The sequence below is a fragment of the Neomonachus schauinslandi genome, chromosome 5 (genome assembly GCF_002201575.2).
Source record: "Neomonachus schauinslandi chromosome 5, ASM220157v2, whole genome shotgun sequence".
NCBI lineage: Eukaryota > Metazoa > Chordata > Mammalia > Carnivora > Phocidae > Neomonachus > Neomonachus schauinslandi.
The window spans coordinates 113,309,530-113,326,942 of NC_058407.1; the positions used below are offsets into that span (position 1 = coordinate 113,309,530).

General features: G+C 40.5%; 1 protein-coding gene across 1 annotated transcript in view; it reads right to left on the reverse strand.

Moving 5' to 3' along the window:
• Positions 1–11,350, reverse strand: part of LOC110577731 (amyloid beta precursor protein binding family B member 1 interacting protein) — a 109,319-nt gene extending 97,969 nt beyond the window's left edge. Inside the window, exon 1 of the mRNA XM_021687152.1 lies at positions 11,250–11,350. The gene's annotated coding sequence lies outside the window, so the exon portion shown is untranslated. The remainder of the gene's footprint in view (positions 1–11,249) is intronic.
• Between the last annotated feature and the right edge of the window lie 6,063 nt (positions 11,351–17,413).

A 17,413-nucleotide genomic window follows, 5' to 3' on the forward strand; every position in this document is an offset into this window, starting at 1 on the left:
ATATCACTAACCTGGGAAAAGATCCACATCCAAAATTCAAAGTACAGTTTCTACTGAATGAGCACTGCTTTCAACCATGGTTGAAATTCAAATACAATTCAAAAAATTGTAAGTCGAACCATCATAAGGTGGGGACTCTCTGTATATAATTTACTCTCTGTATAAAATATTTTCTTCTATTCTGAGCATTGTCTTTGTACTTTCTTGATGGTACCGTGTGCAGCACGGAAGTTTTAAATTTGAAAGAAGTCCAATTTATCTATTTGTGCGTGTGTGTTTGTTTGGTATTATATCTAAGAAACTATTACTTCACCCAAGGTTATAAAGATCTAATCCTATGTTTTCCCCAAGAGTTTTACAATTTTAGCTCTTCATTTAGGTCTATGATCCATTTTGAGTTAATTTTTGTGTATAGTATGAGTCATTTTTAAATAGATGCTATTGAGAGCAGAGTGTTTTTTTATACCTTAAGGTCCCCCCGCAAAAAAGGTCTTTTTCTCTTTCTGTGATGTAATAACTTACAGTGCTCTGCACATTGAACCAGAAAATACTCATTGAGTCATTTGTGCAAATGTACATAGCAGTGAACCAGCCACTATGATAAAAATAAAAAGAAACTGTAACAGTAAGCACTAAACTGCTATAATCCAGGACCAATCCAAATGGACTTAGGGTAAATTTATGATTGCTCCTGCAAAGAACCAGACTTCAGCAACACTGGCTTAGACTGAGTCCAACCATAGAAAGATTACTGATTAACCTGGCATAGAAATTTATCCTTGATTTAAAATACACAGATACCAGCAAAACAAAACACCCCAAAACCTCAAGAACCCCAAACAACTGAATCAGCAGGTATGGAGTGAAATTCAACTTCTAGAAGTGTATGTGTTTTATATGTGTTTCACGTAACAGTTACCAGGTAACTTTACTAAGTTAAACTACACATCCTTAAATACTTTTTTAATGATGTTACATTCACAGTACTTAATTCATGGCTCACCTTTATATTCCAATTAGCTAAGACATATATTGTTTTTCTCGGCATCTCTATCATTTATTTGCCTCTTGGTAAAGAGTCTGAACTCCTTACACCATTTGGCTCATTTTCCCAGCAGGTTCCTGAGTAACACAAATGATGTTCTGTAGCAGAAACAACCTGTCAAAAATGAAATTATTCTCTCGTCCCTTTATATCAAATTGTGGAGGGTCATTCAAGCCCCTCCTCTGTCAATATGCACCAGGGGCAACTGGCCCCTGATGCCTTTTCCAGGAGTGATCAGGGTTTGTACTGTAGCCCGAGGAACATCAGCAGTCTCCAAGATCAAGTCAATAGGCTGTCTGAGCACTCTTGTTCCAAAGGGTACAAACACCAAATCTGGCCATGTGAATCAGAGGAAGACAAGCAGAAGGTGAAGGAGTAGGTGGCAGGGAGGCCACTACTTCTAGTCAGGAAGCAGAGGCTAAATGGTTGATCTATGGCCCTCATTGTTGCCTGTGTAGCAGGCCATCTTGGCATGTTCCCAGCTAGCTAGAAAAGCTGATCAGAGAAAATACCTTCCAGGATGAGCTCATCAACAATCCCCACCACACATACCACTCCAAATTCATCAACATCTTTCATTAAACCTTTGCTTACAGTGAAAGTAGTTTATTTCTCTTCCTCCATACACACCATTTGTATTGTCTCTGTGTTATTTCTCCTCTTTTTCTTGACTTATATCAGTCTTACCCACTACGCAAGGCCAGCTCAAGGCTCACTGCTGGATCCTGGTGATCTTCGCTCATCTTGAATCCTATAGCAGCAGTGTGAGGATCACTAATTTGACAGTTCATCAGCTTCCTTATGGTTTATCTCTGTCTTTATATGTACCGTTACTCTCTCAACTATGTTGAAGAGGCAAAATTTACACCTTAACTCTCTTGGTACCTGGTACAGTGCCATGGCTGGCACTTAACTCAATATATGCTAGCTCTTATTAATAATATATTAACGCTGGCTTTAAAATAACAATAGTAGGAGTTATAAATATAGAACAATCATGACAGGTCAGACGCCCAGAGTGTCTCATTTAATTTTCAAAATAATCCCCTGATGTGGTGACATTATTCTAATTTTATAGGTTATGAAACTCAAGCTAGATTTGTGCTCATGCAACTAGTGAGCAGTGAACTGGACTGTGCCTGGGTCTAACTCAAAGGCTCACATTCACAATCAGCATGCCATGTTGCTTTCTGAAAACAAGTATTGTGATTATTTTTTTTTTAAAGATTTTATTTATTTATTTGACAGAGAGAGACACAGTGAGAGCAGGATCACAAGCAGGGGGAGAGGGAGAGGGAGAAACAGGCTTCCCGCGGAGCAGGGAGCCTGATGCAGGGCTCGATCCCAGGACCCTGGGATCATGACCTGAGCCGAAGGCAGACGCTTAACGACTGAGCCACCCAGGCACCCCAAGTATTGTGATTATTAAGAGGTGGAAGCTGGCACCTGCTCTGCTCATACCTCTTTTACAGTGTCTGTATGTCCAGCTCTAATATAATTGTGTGTCTGTCTTTCACACTACATTAGGAGTTCAGATATGGAACCTTGTATTTTCATCAAGTGTTGACACACACCATTTACTCAGTAATAAATATACTCAGCAGCTGGGTAATCTTGGGCAAGTTATTTAACCTCTCTGTTGGCTTAGTGTCCTCAGCTGTAAAATGGCAATGAAAACAGTCTCTCTCTCACGGGGATGAGATGGTGTCTGTAAAGTGCTTAGTTTAGTGCCAGGCACATTTAAAGTGCTATTAGTGATACTAATATCATCTATTACTGTTATCAACATCATCAGTACTTTTATTACTATATTCTCCATCTAAAACCAGTCGTGGAGACAAACGTCAGTCACATATTCACACACACATTCCCATGTTCACAACTGGATGGGTACCTTTGTTTGTTGCATTTCTGTGTACCTAGAAATGGAGCTGGACTGCCATTTTTTCATAGACCAGGCATTTTAAAAAGACCAGGCCACTGGGAAGGACATCTGTAAATATTGTTTCTACAGCAGAGATTCTTAACCATTCTGAACAAGAGAGGGCATCAGAATATCCCCGAGGCTTTTTCATACCAAACCCATGAATCAAAACAACTCCATCTTCCACATCTTATCACTACCTGTGTTTCTGGAGTTGGGAACCACAGCAAAGAGAGTTACTGTTGATGCTTATGAACTAGTAGGTGGAAGCAGGGAGAGAGAGAGAGAGAGAGAGAGGTGGTAACCACTGTCGCCTAGGGCAACAGTTCACATTTTGCCGGATGTGGGTTTAGGGCACGCTGCTCCACCATTTAGTTCCATTCTTTTTCAGTCCCTGTTACTATTAGGCAGAATCCAAAAAATAAGGCAGGAGGGGAAGAGAAAGAATAAAAAGGAAGGTAAGCAATGATAATCTGAGTTTGTTTGTTTTTGTTGCTAGATGACAAAGTATTTGAGAGCAGATTTAAATATGAATTAAAATCAGGTTCCAGGGACAGACCCTATACTAACAGAAAATGCTATTCCCTTCTTTTTCCCTTTAGCTTACTTCATAATTCATCTAATATTCTCCATGCATCTGAAGAGTCAATGCATAGTTAGGACACAATAATTGTGCCATTATCTGGAGTTGTGCTGTCTAGTTTGGTAGCCAATGAGGCTATTGAGCACTTCAGTGGTGGCTAGTTCAAATGGAGATGTGCTATAAGGGTAAAACATGCTTGGTTTAAAAGACTTGGTATGAAGAAAAAGAATAAAAGACTTCACCGATAATTTTAATATTACTTAAATTTAATGCAATTTAGTATAATTAATATTAATTAACTAAATGACCATTTGGGATATATATGAAATAAAATATATTACTAAAATTAGTGTTATTGTTTATTTTTTATGCTTCTAATGTGGCTTCTTGAAAATCTGAAGTTATACATATGGTTTGCCTTATATTTCTATTGAACAGGGCTGGTCTAGAGTGCTACAGTTCTGTGATTACAAGTGCCATAACATTTGACTCAAAGATGATAGACTGTAGTGACCGTATCATATGAATCTAATTTGAATATTACTCACCAAATGTTAAATATGAATTGTCCCCTTTCCTTTCCCACTGTACTTTACGCTCCAGCACTGCCAAACTGTTTCATACATGTGGGGCCTGGGGTGGCCTTCTTCCATCGGCCACCTGGAAATACCTTTATCCTTCAAAGTGCCTCTTGGTCACCCCCTATCTAATCTCTTCCCTATAGTCACCTTCTTCACCATATTATTTCTGCACCTATCACTGCATATCAGACTGCAATGTGTTTATTTCCAGGCTTGTCTCTCCCACTCAACTAGAAGCTTCTTGAGGTTAGGGGCCAATTCTTTTTCTATTTTATACCCTCCACTCAGGGCACATCGTTGGCCTTTAATAGATGTGTGTTGAAACTGAAAAAAAAAAAAAAGTTCTGATTGCAGCATGTTGAACAGTTTCATGCAACTCAAGGATATGCATAAGAACCATACTCCCTCTGTAAGCCTCGCTTTGAGGGAGGCTTATCTGCTCTGACAGTCAGTGGAGTGAGCTACCTTGGAGTTTCAGCGTCTCTATTCAGTAGTGGTCTTATGAGCTATGTGTTTACAACATTGCATTGCATTTGCCCACAATCATGGCCCAAGCCCCTTATTTATGTTTGTTGCTTGCAATAGGGTAAATATAATGTCACTGAATTAGTAAGCATGTTAAGAAATAGTCTTGGTTTGCTAAGCCATATCATTTATGGAATTTAATCAGAAGGAAGCCATCCTCTTAAAAAAACAAAACAAACCAATACTATATCCTGAAGTTACTCAGTTCATTGACCTGTCAGTTGTGAATTTTATGTTATTAGCAGACATGAATGAGATTGTTAATGTTGTACTATAGAGTAGCCTTAGATAAATTTACTTAGTTAGTAACATAATTAATATACTGTAAATCTCCTGCAAAAAATTTTGTGGTGTTCCCTCCTTCCCTTAACGAATTATTTCTTTTATTTTTGAGATGAAATCTTAATGCACTTAATTGAAGACTAGAGTTTTGCCTGGTGAAAAACACAGTCTATTAAATGGTAATCGACCACTTAAGCAGCATTCCACTAAATACTACCATTCCATAACTATGCTGTTTTGATGCCTATTATAGCCAGAACAAAGGAAACATCAATTATCACCATTTCAGTATACTTCCTAATGAAGTAGGAAGTACTTTCAGCTTTCCAAATACTGTAACGGTGTCATTTAACATTCTTCAACAGCTGTTAGTGACCCTTTAGCCCTGCTTGAACACTTGCATCCATCTGAAATCCAGCCGTGTCAAGGGGAAGCTCCCCTCTCTTCTGAATTTGGTCTTAGATTTTGAAAATATAAAAACCTTAACCTCTGGTTGAGATAAAAATCTCCTTTGTGGAAGAGGTCTTTATCCGTCGTCCCTCAGAATCTGCTCTTAAACACACAGAAACCTTGTATTGCATAATGCCCATCTCACTGGTTAGCACTTTATGTATGATCTTTAGTACCTATTTCTTGCTTTTCCACTCATTAAAAACAATTTTCATTGTCTAGACCCTCATAGAGGTAGAATATTACTGATTAGTTGACTATATTCTTATCTGCATAATAAAGATTATTGGTCAACCTTTTCAGCAAGGGTTTTGTTTTTTTCTTCCATTTTCAGCAAATTTTCAAAGAATGGTTAAAGCTTTAGGATCTAAAAGACCTGGTTTTACGTTCCATTTCTTTAACCCCCAAGCAATCATTTCTAATTTTGTAAAGTGAAAATAACAGTATCTTCCCAAATAGCTACTTAGCCTAAATGACCTTAGCCTTATATGTAATAAGCACATAGTTATTACCAGTTGATACTTCATATCCGTATCTGAAGCTGAACTTCGGACCACCTCCTCTCCAACCTCCCCATCAACTGATGGCAGTTCCATCTTCCAGTTGTTTAGACCAAGACTTTGGAGTCATCACTGACTCCTTTTTCTCTCAAACCCCACATCCTATTGGCTCTACCTTCAAAATACACGGTGATTCCTAAAGCTTCCTAAATGGCTCCTGGCTTTCATCCTTACTCTGTTCAGCTTATTCTCAAGCAGTCAGAGAGAGCCTTTTATTTTTTATTTTATTTATTTTTAAAAGATTTTATTTATTTATTTGACAGAGACACAGCGAGAGAAGGGAACACAAGCAGGGGGAGTGGGGAGAGGGAGAAGCAGGCTTTCCGTGGAGCAGTGAGCCTGATCCCAGAACCCTGGGATCATGACCTGAGCTGAAGGCAGACACTTAATGACTGAGCCACCCAGGGGCCCCAGAGTGAATCTATTAAATGTAAGTCAGATCATGCTACTCCTTTCCCCAGAATTCCACAATCGCCCCTCAGTTTCACTCAGAGTAAAAGCGAAAATTCTTACAATGGCCCACAAGACCCTACATGATCTGCCACCTCTTTGTGCTCCTCTGCAACCACATCTCTTGCTACTCTCTTCCTGTTCTTATACCTTCTAGCCACATGGGCCTTCTTGTTTCTTGAATACACCAGGCAGACCCCTGCCTTATAGCCTTGGCCCTGGCTGTTCCCCCTACTGGGAACACAGTTCTCTCAGATAGCCTCTTAGTTAACTCCTTCAAAACTTTGTTCAAATCCTATCTACCCAGTGACGCCAAGCCTGACCACCTTATTAAATACTACAACTTTACTTTGCTTAACTTTGTCTTTTTTTTATGACACTTTTCACTTATTACTACCTACATTATTTACTTATTTATTATGTTTACTGACTATTGTCTATGTCTCCCCATTAGAAGTATAAACTCCATAAATGCAGAGATCTTTGCCTCTCTTGTTCGCCAACATGTCTCAAGCACCTGAAATAGTGCTTGGCAAATATTTTTTAAATGACTGAATTGTATTTAAGGTAGAAATCTAAGCAATATGAAAAAATGATGAGTTCCTAAATTATATATTCTTTATTACACTTAAAAGTTAGAGTTATCCACTGGTGAATCTTGGTCACTTCAGTAATGACTAAGATACCCCTAACTATTTCCACGGTACTTACTCATAATCATTTATAAGCCACTCTGCTTTTATGCTATTTAAAATAAGTCGTCTTCACCTAACAGGGCACTCTATTTATAATCGTGCCTACAGTTGGTGGAGATTCTAATCTCAGTTTCCTAAGAGCCAGTGCACTCTTAATTCCCAGTTTGACATGTTTGCAAATGCATGTACATGCTTTCTAAATGCTTTTTTTAAAAAAAAAACCAGCACATTCCCAATACTGATTATGTCTGTTGAGAAAATAGGGAATGCTATTGGGAGGAAGTCAGAAGATATATTGGTAATATTTTACTTCTTCAGCTGGGTGATAGGTATCCAGATGTTGGCTTTATTATTGTTATAATCTGCATATACATTATACACCATCTTTTGTATGAAACATTTCATAATAAAAAAGGAAGGACAAAAATAAATCCAGTCTAGCATTTACTTGTTCTACTACCACTCTTTATCTTCCCTCCAGTTTGATACGATATAGTTCTCTGAACATAGGTCATCTAGCCAGTTTGTGGAAACATAACTGCTGTTGATTTATCATTTATACCCTCTCCCAGCCCACAACCATCTCACTGATGAGTCTGTGATATGAGATCAAATCAGAAAGATCCCCAGCAGAAACAAACAAAAAAATTAAACTCATTGCTTTATTGATTTAATCAACCTAGCAAGCTATCAAGAGGGATGAGAATAAAGACAAAAACGAAAACATGTGATGGCTGCCAAAGCAGATTACTTTTTCAAAAGACATACATAAACATAATAACTTCACAGTTGATTATAATATTTTGTCTTCCCACTATAGCAAGGCAAGTTCCTTGCTTACCTTCATTTCATCCTCCCTTCCTTGACCCCACTGTGGTATAGGGATCTGATATCTGCTTCCACAGCGCACAATTCTGGTCACGTGTAGAACTGTAACTGCCCATTTATGTCCCCCCACCCAACTAGACTAGAAGTTCACTGAGGAATGGTCCCATGTCTTTACACCATTTGAGCCCTATTCCTGGGACAGCTCCTAGGGTTTTGGTATGAGACTAGCTCAGTTCAAAGGTCAGCTCCTCTTCTTACTCTCTGTGTAACCTTCTTAACCTCTCTGTGCTTTCATGGCATAAGCCCAGGATGTGAGGATTAATGCAATGACACATCTAAATTAATTAGCACAGAGTCTGGTCCAAAATGTAAGCTAAATAAATAGAACAGAATAGAATAGAATAATTATTTATGATCACCATTTGGTGATAAAGAGGAAGCTGAGTTGACAGAGAAGAAAGAAAATAACTCTTACAATACGATTCTTAATGATTCACATGCATTGTCAATCTTCAGGAAATGTTTAGAAACCACGTCATGAGTTCAAGCTTTAGAGTGCATGCTGAGATGATGTGGTTCCTTGGAGTGGTGCTACATCTCTACCTGCTTATACCTCAGGGTTGGTACCAACGGGCTTGCCTAGGTCAGGGGCTTGTGACATTTTGATGGTACAACCCAGAAGTGGAACTGATATATCTGGACACTTAGCAAACATTTCTTGAATCCCAACTATGGTCCCAGGAATTTGGCTAGATAATGAGGATGTGGTGGTGGCAGGTCACATCCTCTAGTCCACAGGTCCCACCTTGTCATGCCGCACGTACAGTCTAGCCCCTTAAACTGAGTGTAGCTCATTCAATGCCAATCCTTAGTGCTGCTGTTCTCTCTTCTCAAGAGACATCTAACTGTCAGCTTTTCCAAATATATAGCAGTTTCCCCTACAAATCATGTTTCTCATGACAACTATAACTGTAATACACATACACATGACTATACAACCAGTGTACCAATCTAATGCCTCAAATCCTGGCATTTATTATGCACTTGAACTTATAATAATTGCTTAAACTTTAAGCTATTTGCCACACAGGATGACAGAAGTGACATAAATATAGACATATTTACATACTATAATATTAATTATATTAATAAGGATTGCTGTATTTTGAGGTGAGAATTACTAAGATCATTCTGTTGCCTATAAAATAAACTCATGAGGTCTTTAAAATGGAAAATATTTTGGTGTGGTAAACTATGAAACACCAACTTTATTATAAGATTTGTGGACTCACTAAAAGGTTTTGGATATAAAGATAATTAAAATAAGATCGAAGAGCGTTTAGAAGTAAATGAAAATAATAATAATTACTCCTTTTCTCTTTCTTTTGAAAGTAGTATGGTTTGAAGAAATTCAGAGTGGCATATCAAATACAGACATTTATGGCAATAAATTTTATAAATAGCTCATTCTAATAATAATATGAAAATATCTAGAACGTTTTTGTCATAAGTAAATAAAGGTTAATAAAGTAGATGATTGGTATACATTCCTAGGGTATAAAAATATGAAACATTAATGGACACTACATAACCTAGTAAGTACTGTGTTTAAGATTTAAAGTAACTAAATCATAAGGTAATCCATATTATAAAGTTATATTTCTTGAGAAATAATAATTGAAAAATTTTGAAATTTAATATCGACCGCCCCAAGCTTGGGCACACCAATTCCCCATCTTAGTTTCTCAACAGAATGGAAATCTGCCATCTTACATATAGACCAAAAATTGACTACTTTTAAAAGAACTTCCGAGAAACAAAAGGCCTCAAAAGTGTTGATATTTCAGACTCTAACAAAATCTGTTATCATTATGACTTTTTCCGTCCTTTTCTGTGTGATCAGCAATTCTAACTTTGCCAGCACTTCAGACAGGACAAATTCAAAGAATTATAGCAGTTCGCCAATTGCTATTATAATGACAGACATACTCTAGCCCAACAATCTCACTTTATGAATAAGTTATCTCAGGTCCAGGGAGGTTAAAGCACCTTAATCAAAGTCACCCTTGTCTAGTTAAAGGCAGATATGGAGCTATAATCCAAATATCCCAAGTATCCAGAAAAGACACAAATATTAGTATCAGTGTGAAAATTATTAAGTATTAACAGCCTGAAGATGACATTATATTTCTTAGACCTTTCACAACATGTTAAACAGGCAGGAAATACCACCCGGAAGACATTATAGAAGATTTCTTAGTAGATTTTCTGTGAATTTTGCTAGCCAGTCTTAACTGTAAGACTATTTCAGTGAGGCCAGAGGGAAAATTGCCAGTGTACAAAAGCTCTCTTTTCTGAAATTTCTGTTCAGAGGCCTAGAATTTAGAATTAGTAGTAGGTATTAAGTACCCTTGCCTTTATTTAAACCACATTTTGCCACCAGAAATAATACCCTGGGGATTAATAAACTCATGTGCCTTTTCCCCATGTTACTTTCCTCCTTTCCTCCTTTTCTCTTTCTCTAATAACCACATTAAAAGTTCTTTTTGAACCACTTTCTCTGAGTCGCGCTAGAAGCTACAGGTTTGGTGTTCTACAATGGTATAAATAAGAAATACCTTCCCACAAGGAAAATCAGAGGTGCAGGGGGTAAAGTCTTCTGGGGGACTCCTGGATAGGATATCCTACTCAGTTTCCTTCATTCTATGAAATGGCACTCCGGACATTCACTCTACGCCAAATTATGAGACTAACTCCTGGTGTCCAAACCGGCCCTCTATCTTATTTTAAAATGAAAAGGCCAATCACTGGTAAAGATGTTTTTAAAAAGAAGAAACAGTTGTCCAAAGTTTTAAAGTCAGCAAACACTCTAAGACACGTCAGACTGCGATCGTCACTCTCAAATTCTCACACGACTTGCACTGAATCTACAGTGCCTTAAAATGTCCCCCCCCCCCCAGGAATTCCTTCCGAGGGTCAGGTTGGGGCTCCTGGGCTGCTGGACAGGCGAGGGTTCAGACGGGTTACCCGTCTGTCCCTGAAGCAATTTTCCGGGCAGGAAATCAGTCAAATGTGATGAAAGAGAACGCGTGGAAGACGAGCCCGCGCCCCAAGCCCCGCGTAGCTGGGTCAAGGGCTGAGGTCAGCAGAGGGGACCCCGGGGACGCGCTCCCCTCGAGGGCCAAGCGGGAGGCGCGAGTTCTCCGGGCCACGGCCGGGAGCTGGGTCGGAGCTGGGACCAGAACCCCTGGACACATGGTCCCGCGGCAGCCCCAAGGGTCCCGGCTGCAGCTCGCAGGGCGCCCGGACCGGCCGGCGCCGCTTACCTTGACGGCTCCGCGGGGACTCGGCAGGGATTCTGCGCGGGCGCGGGCGCGGGCGGACCGGCGGCGGACCGGCGGCGGGGCAGCGGCGGGGCAGCGGCGGGGCAGGCGAGGCGGCACACTGGGCTCCACCCGGGCTCAGGTCCGCCGCCTCGGGGAGGAAGTGGTGTCAGCCCTGCCCTTTCCACGCAGCGCGCAGACGTGTGGCGCTCGCCGCGCCGCTTTGCATCGAGGTGCAACGGGGGCGCCTGGTTGGAGGCACACCCGCGGGAGGATGTGTGGATGAAGACTTCTAAGACTCGGGGGCTGCTTTTTCCAACTCATCGGGTCTGTGCCTCATTTCCCCTATTTCTCCCCCGCCACACCACACCCTTGAAGGGAAAAAAAAGTTTTTGTTTTTTAAGTTCTGGGAAAAGTTGGGCCTTCCTCTCTCGCCCCTCCCCTACGCGCGCCCTCTTCTCTGAGAATTCCCTCGCTAAATGATCCTTCTTTGTCGCTCGATCTATTAGTGGCTAAGGGATGTGGGGCCAGATGACGGCTCCGCATAAGCCCGAGACCCTGGTCTCTTTTGCAACGGCCTTCCTAAGTGTTTACTTCAGCCCCTCTGCGCTTCCTCTTTCGGGCCAGTTGAGCAAGGCCGGATCTTCCCGCGGTGCGCAGCCCACCCTTGGGGGACATGGCGCGGGAGTGCGGAGCAGAGCGACCCCGCGCCTGCGCGCCTGCCCGCCCGTCCGCAGGGACGCGCTCTAGGGGGCGCGGGTCTCTGCGGGAACCCGGGTGGAGTCGGAGGTCGGGGGTCAGGCGGGGAAGGGCGCGCTCGACTCAGCCCATTTCTCAACTGTGCGATTGGCAAACCCCCCAAAGTTTAACGACACTGAGTTGGCGCGGGAGGCTGTGAAGAAACAGGCACTCTCACACATTGCTAGTGGAAATCCAAAGTCGTATGAACCCCGTGGAGGCGAATTCAGCAATAGCTATTAAACTTACATATGCAGTTACCGTTTGATCCAGAAATCCCACTTCTAGGAATGTCTTAGGACGATTGAGTGATGACAAAAAGTTTTGCATATACCCACGCCCGTTCTTGGCCGCAGGATTTGTGATAGCAAAGGACTGACTGGAAGTAACCCGAGACTCATCGGAAGTAGAGCCTCCTGAGAGTGGGGAGATCTGAAAATACAGAAGTTAAAAACAGTTAGGATTTGTAAATGTGGTTGAATGAACCTCCTCTTCCCTTGTAAAAGCTGTGTCTTCAAAGGCTTTTTATGTGGGGAAGGTGGTGGAGAAGGCATAAAGACATACATTGGACACGTAAATTAATTAGGTAAATTAGATAGTTCAGTCATTTAATAAAAACCTTATAAGCACCTACTCATCTAAGAACGATGAAAATAGTTGTGAAGAAAACAATTCCTGCTCTGGTGGGTGGTACTTTCTAGATGGAAGAAAGCAAATTAATATTTAACATGTTAAGTAATGTAAGTATTTTGAAGGGAATTAAAAGGTGAGAGTGATAGTAGGGGGATGGAGCCATTATATTAATTAGGATCGTCAAGGAAGAGCTTTCGATATGTGTCACTTGAGCCAGACCTAAATGACATGAGAGATTAACTCATGTGGATTTTTGAATGAGAATGTTCAAAGGCTCTGGGTTAGGAGGGCACTTGAAATACTGGAAGAACAGCAAGGAAGCTAGTATGGATGGAGCAGAGTGAGAGGGAGACAAGTGGTATATGAGATCAAAGAGGAAATTGTGGCCACATCATGTGTGTCCTTTCTGGCTATGGTAGGGACTTCACTGTGAGATAGGAAGCCATTGGAAGGTTCTGAATAGTCAGTCCTATATAGAAAGTCAGGTCAAGCGATGGAGTGACTTACACAGAAGACGAAGAGTGGGCAGGCAATATCTCTTTGCAAAATAATGAAAAGGGGCAGCCATTCCGAGGTTTGGAAAAACATTCCAGAGAAGGAAGAGCAAGCAAAGGTCTTAAGATAGGAACATAGAAGGTTAGAAAGAAGGCCAGTGTGACTGGCATATAGCAAAAGAGTAGGGCAGTGGTAGAGGATGGGGACAGAGAGGTAGATAGGGACCAGATCAGGCAGGGCCTTGGGGTAAGCCTTGAGGACTTTGAGTTTTATTCTGATTGCAATGGGGAGCTATTGGAAGGATTTTAGAAAGTACATGATTTGACTTCTGCTGTATGCCATCATGCTGGTTGGTGATTGGAAATGGATCGGATGGGGCAAGACAAAGGGCAGTGAGAGATCACTCAGTAGGTTGTGGCAATAGCCCAGGTGAAAGATGGTGGTGGTTTTGGTTAGTATTCTAACAGTGGGGATGATGGGAAAAGTTTGGATTCAAGACAGTTTCAAAGCAGAACCAACAATGTTTGCTGATGGGCTGCTGCAGGAGTGGGGAAGTGGCAGAGTGGCAGAAGGGATTAGGAACTGAATGTGAACTAGTGTGACTAGAGTCCTGGGAGCTCTGGTGTGAGGCGAGGCTAGACAGAGAAAGGTCAGTAGGGACAAACCATGTAGGACTGTGAGAACCATGTCAAAGATTGTTTTCTCATCCTAAAAGCAATGAGATTGTGGTAGGATTTGTGCTTTAGGAAAATCACTCTGGCTATAGTTTGGGGAATTGATCAGATGAGGAGAAAAATGGGTGCAGGACTATTTCTGAACTAGGCTGGGTGAGAGATTATAATGGTTTGGACTAGATTGGTGGCAGTGGAAATGGAAAGAAGTGGATGGACCTGAGAGATATTTACAAGGTAGTTGATAGGAGACTGTGACGAGTGGATGTGGACAGAGTGAGGAAGAGGGAGGAGCCAAGGATGCCCACTAAAATTCAGGCTTGGATAATGATGGATGTCACTGCCATTCAATGAGATAAGGAACTCTGGGGGTGGGGAGACTGTTAGGGGGGAAGGGAAGATAGTTTTATTTTGAACAAGTTGAGTTTGACAAACCTTTGAGGCATGTGAGTGGAGAGACCTCATGTAGAAAGGTGTGTAAGTGTCTGATGCTCAGAGCATGGTTTAGAGTTAGAGATGCACAGTTTGGGTAATCTACCTACAGGTGGTCATTGATGAGATGGCTTAGAGAGAAGTGAGTGGGATGAGAGAATGACCTAATGCTAAGCCTTAAGGAACATCACCATCAAAGTAGAGGAAAGCTGAGCCTGCAAAGGAGACAAAGGAAGAGCTCTATGGGGAAGGAGGCAAACCAGAAGAAAGTAGTGTTGTGGAAGTCACAAGATGGAGTACTCAGCCATGTCTGGGGATGTTAAGACTAATGTAAGATGAAGATCAAGATGTGCCCATTAACTTGAACCATATTAACAACCACAGAGACCTATTTTATTTATTTATTTATTTAATTTAAATTCAATTAATTAACATATAGTGTATTATTAGCTTCAGAGATAGAGTTCAGTGATTCATCAGTTGAATATAACACCCCATGCTCATTACATCAAGTGCCCTCCTTAATGCTCATCACCCAGTTACCACATCCTCCCACCCACCTCCCCTCCTGCAACCCTCAGTTTGTTTCCTATAGTTAAGAGTCTCTTATGGTTTGTCTCCCTCTCTGATTTCATCTTATTTTATTTTTCCCTCCCTTCCCCTATGATCCCACAGAGTCCTGTTTTTAATAGCATGTTGAGGCTGGAGGCCATATGGGTTGAGGAGTAAATAGCGTATAAAGAAATGAAGACCATGAGCAAAATAACACTTCTGAGCAGTTTGCATGTAAAGACAGAAGGATAAGAAGGCAGAATCAGACATGTGAAACTGAGGAAGATTTTATTATTTTTTAAAATGGTTTTCTAGTAGGAAGAATCCAGGTGAGAGTAAGGGTTAAATTTAAAAGAGAGTAGAGATAATTGACAGTAAAAAGCTCTTAACTTCTTTTTTTTTCTTTGTAATTGTAAATTTACATATAATATTATGTTAGTTTCGATGTATAGTACAAATCACACATAGTGATTTGGCAATTATATACGTTACAAAATGCTCACCATGGTAAGTGTAGTTACCCCTATTACTATACAAAATTATTGCAGTATTATTGACTATATTCCCCATGCTGTACTTTTCATTCCTGTGACTTATTTAATATATAACTGAAAGTTTGTACCTCTTAATTCCCTTTGTCAATTTCACCCATCCCCGCCCTCACCTCCTCATCTCTGGCAACTACCAGCTTGTTCTCTGTATTTATAAATCTGTTTCTGTATTTTGTTTGTTCATTTGTTTTTTTAGATTCCACATATCAGGGAAAGCATATATTTGTCTTTCTCTGTTGGACTTAACAAAATACTCTCTATGTCCCTCTGTGTTGTTGCAAATGGCAAGATTTCATTCATTTTTATGGCTGAGTAATATTCTATTGTATGTATATATCACATCTTCTTTATCCACTTATCTATTGATGGACACTTAGGTTGCTTCCATGTCTTGGTTATTGTAAATAATGCTGCAGTAAACATAAGGATGCACATATCTTTTCAAATTAGTGTTTACATTTTCATCTGGTAAATACCCAGAAGTAGAATTACTGGATCATATGGTATTTCTTTTTTTAATTTCTTGAGGAACCTCCATACTGTTTTCCAGAGTGGCTGCACAAATTTACATCCTCACCAATAGCACACAAGGGTTTCCTTTTCTCCACATCCTCACCAACACTTGTTATTTCTCGTCTTTTTGATTCTAGCCATTCTGACAGGTGTGAGGTGATTTGTCACTGTGGTTTTGATTTGCATTTCCCTGATGATTAGTGATGTTGAGCATCTTTTCATGCGTCTGTTGGCCATCTATTTCTCTTCTTTGGAAAATGTCAATTCAGATCCTCTGCCCATTTTTTTGATTGCATTATTTGTTTTATTGGTGTTGAGTTATATGAGTTTTTATATATTTTGGATATTAATCCTTTATTATATGTATCATTTGCAAATATCTTCTTCCATTCAGTAGGTTGCCTTTTGGTTTTGTTGATGGCTTCCCTCACTGTGCAAAAGCTTTTAGTTTGATGTTGTTTCAGTAGTTTATTTTTGCTTTGGTTTCCCTTGTCTGGGGAAACAGATCCAGAAAAATATTTCTATGGCCAATGTCCAAGAGTTTATTGCATGTTTTCTTCTAGGAGTCTTATGGTTTTAGGTTCCACATTTAATCCATTTTTAATTTATTTTTGCGTATGGTATAAGAAAGTGGTCCAGCTTCATTCTTTTGCATGTGGCTGTCCAGTCTTCCCATCACCATTTACTGAACAGACTGTTTTTTTCCTATTGTGTATTCTTGGGTCCTTAAATATGATAAATAAGATTTCCTCTATTTTACCAGAAAGGAAGGAAGGTGGGTTTGGAGTAGACAAGGATTTTCTTCTTTTTGATAGCTGTGAGATAAAGAAGTTCTCATTTAAGGCCTTTATTTTCTTTTGTAAAGTAAGAAAAGAAGTAGAGTCTTCTGCTGGGAGTGAGATAGGAGGGACTATCATAGGCTGTCCTAGATTAGGGGAGCTGGAGAAAGTTTGATAAGGTCATTGCAGAGGATGGGAGAGGGAGTTGACCAGAAAAATTTTATGAGCTTTCCAGGCAGCCTGAGAACCTATTTGAAATTGACAGTAATGGTGTAAGTAATCTGCTCAGTCATGTGACTCTCCTCCAGGGCTAGGTTCCCTAGGTTTGGGGTAAGTTTAGCTGATATGGGTAAGGTTAGGTTACTGTGTTCAGAAGGCAGGCAGATTGAATTTTGCTTCTGGAGGCATCAAGATTATGGGTGCTCACAATGTCCAGAATGTGACCATTGTCTTGGGTGGCTGAGGTGATCAAGGAAGTGAGAGGCCAAGGGGTTATAAATATCATCCCAGGTAACTGTTTAAGTCATCCAGGATTAGGGCGGCCACTTCTCAGAGTACCAGAATGCTAACTGGATGAGAACGCAAGAAACAGGTAAACAGGTGTAATTCATGACTCTTCCAGACAAACAGAAAGATGACAAGAGTTAAAGTCATCTTAAAGGAAGACTGGGAGTCAGGTGTCAGGGTTTCAAAATGAGACTGGGACTGACTGGGATTTGTAGGGATGACAGATCCGAAGAGGTAGACAGAGTGGTTTGCCCAAATGATATGAGCCTCAAGAGAAGTCAGTTTGCTTTTTGCTT